We start from the raw sequence: 2,500 nt of genomic DNA on the forward strand, positions 1-2,500 counted from the left end.
GTGTGTGTGTGTGTGTGTGTGTGTGTGTGTGTGTGTGTGTGTGTGTGTATGTGTATGTGTGTGTGTCTGTGTGTGTATTCACCTCGGATCTGCTGCGGTCTCTGTCGAGACAGCCAGACACCACCCTACGGCAGTGAGCTCAGAGCTCATTATTTGCCGATCTCTGGGTAGGTCTGAGACCACTCGCACACCACACACCGGGACAGCATGGTCACAACTCCTTGACTAACGTCCCGTACCTACTCACTGCTAGGTGAACAGGGGTTACACGTGAAAGGAGACAAACCCAACTTATCTCCGCCCGGCCGGGGAATCGAACCCCGGTTCTCCAGCTTGTGAGGCCAGTGCTTTACCAATTCGCCACCGGGTGTGTGTGTTTGTGTGTGTGTGTGTGTGTGTGTGTGTGTGTGTGTGTGTGTGTGTGTGTGTGTGTGTGTGTGTGTGTGTGTGTGTGTGTGTGTGTGTGTGTGTGTGTGTGTGTGTGTGTGTGTGTGTGTGTGTGTGTGTGTGTGTGTGTGTGTGTGTGTGTTTGTGTATTTGTATGTGTGTGTGAATGCCTGGGTGTTTTCTGTAGCTCTTGGTTCCTTTATGTTTATATTTTCATCTAAATTCTTGTGCATATATATATATATACATATATATATATATATATATATATATATATGTATATATATATATATATATATATATATATATATATATATGTATATATATATATATATTTATATATATACATATTCATAGTAATCATTTCCTTATATTAAGAAAAAGAATCATTTGAACTTCACTGTAGTTTGACTTTAACTATTATTAGCTCTATCTGAGATGCATGTACTCCTGTTTACTGAAGAACAGTTTACTTTTTTTACATTTCTTTGTGTATTGTCACGCTCTATCAGAATTCCTTTCTTCATCGGTCTTAAATTTCTACATTAATTTATATGGTTCAACCAATAGAAAATAATTGATAAAGTTGTATGCATCTATGCAATTATATAAGCATTGTATGAGATATTTATATTTAATTTCATATCGTACAAATTAATCAGTGTTTGTTTGTTTGTTATATATATATTTTTAGAACCATTTGTAAAATACCATTATAACTTTTTCCATAATTTCTTTTACGTATACTTAAATTGTGTCTCATGTAATTATTATATCTTACACTGAATTACTAAAAATAAGTTTACGAAGACCGAGACTACAAGAGTATGGTTCAATGGATATGGTACAGATTTTTTTTTTAAACTTAGATGCGAATTTGTACGGGTTTGCTTTTACCTTAATTAATCCATGTCGAGTGCGATTAAAGAGAAAAGTTAAATGAGCTTGTCCGAAGAATTGTGTATCAGTTTTACGTTTGACGTTGAGTTGATGAAAGATTATGTAACGAATGTTAGAGGTGACGATGTCACGTCATCGGTAAAAAAATAGATGAATAAGTGCTTTGAATACAACAGATTAAATGTAGAGATAGACAATTTCGAATTAAGAAAATATCATTCTGAATACCTCTGTTTATTGTTTACGTGTAGGAATTCATGATATAGTTTGGTTACTCAATGTGTGTTCACATTCAAATATGATGTTTTATTCAGTGGTTTGGCAGTTAAAATTTGCTTTTATCTCTACCCAGATTACTTCTTGAAAAATAAGTCAGACATATGCCATTGTTGCATAAAGTCATATGGTGCCCGCTCTCCCATTATATGTTTTTGTGCCATCTATTGCCATCCTTGCCCCTAATATATTTTTAAAAGAAACAGGACTTCCTGCCATATCAAATTTACCCCATATTTCCCTCATGCATAAAAGATTTTCCTTTTCTTGTGTCACCCACATTCTCTTGCGTTGGTTCTTGTTGATACGACTTTGTTCATTTGCATTTCTTTTCAAATTGTTTGGTTTAAATGAGTACTTTTGAGGGTATCTTTTGGAATTTCAAATTAATTTGTTTTTCACTTTTTGTGATTTGAATTTATTAGATTTAAATTTTCATGTAACAAACAAACATTCTATCGAGATTCGACAAAAAAAGAGACAGGATATATGAAACAAATTCAAACACACACACACACACACACACACACACACACACTCATGGCGCTGTGGTTAGAGCTTTGGCCTGCCACTACGGAGGTCCGGGTTCGATCCTCGCCCGGGGCTGAAATAATATCAGTATCGCAGCGCTGAGGGGTGTTACTCCAACTCTCGTGGGCGGGGAGTTGGGGGTGTGTGTGTGTGCAAGGTCATAGCATTACCCATAGATCGGACCTACGAGCTCTCAGCTCTCTTCCAGGAGGGAAATAGCTGTCGATCACGAGTCCAACACGTGATCCAAAGACCAAGTGAATACACACACACACACACACACACACACACACACTCACACACACACACACACACACACACACACACACACACACACACACACACACACACACACACACACACACACGCACAAAATCATACGCATACACGCTTACGCACAAACGCA

At 37.5% G+C, this 2,500-nt stretch overlaps 1 protein-coding gene across 5 annotated transcripts in view; it reads left to right on the forward strand.

Moving 5' to 3' along the window:
- LOC143020318 (neural-cadherin-like) overlaps positions 1-2,500 on the forward strand; it is a 393,391-nt gene that overhangs the window by 269,665 nt on the left and 121,226 nt on the right. The window lies entirely within an intron of this gene.

The sequence above is a fragment of the Oratosquilla oratoria genome, chromosome 39, assembly GCF_046742065.1.
Source record: "Oratosquilla oratoria isolate Oo_2021 chromosome 39, ASM4674206v1, whole genome shotgun sequence".
Lineage (NCBI taxonomy): Eukaryota > Metazoa > Arthropoda > Malacostraca > Stomatopoda > Squillidae > Oratosquilla > Oratosquilla oratoria.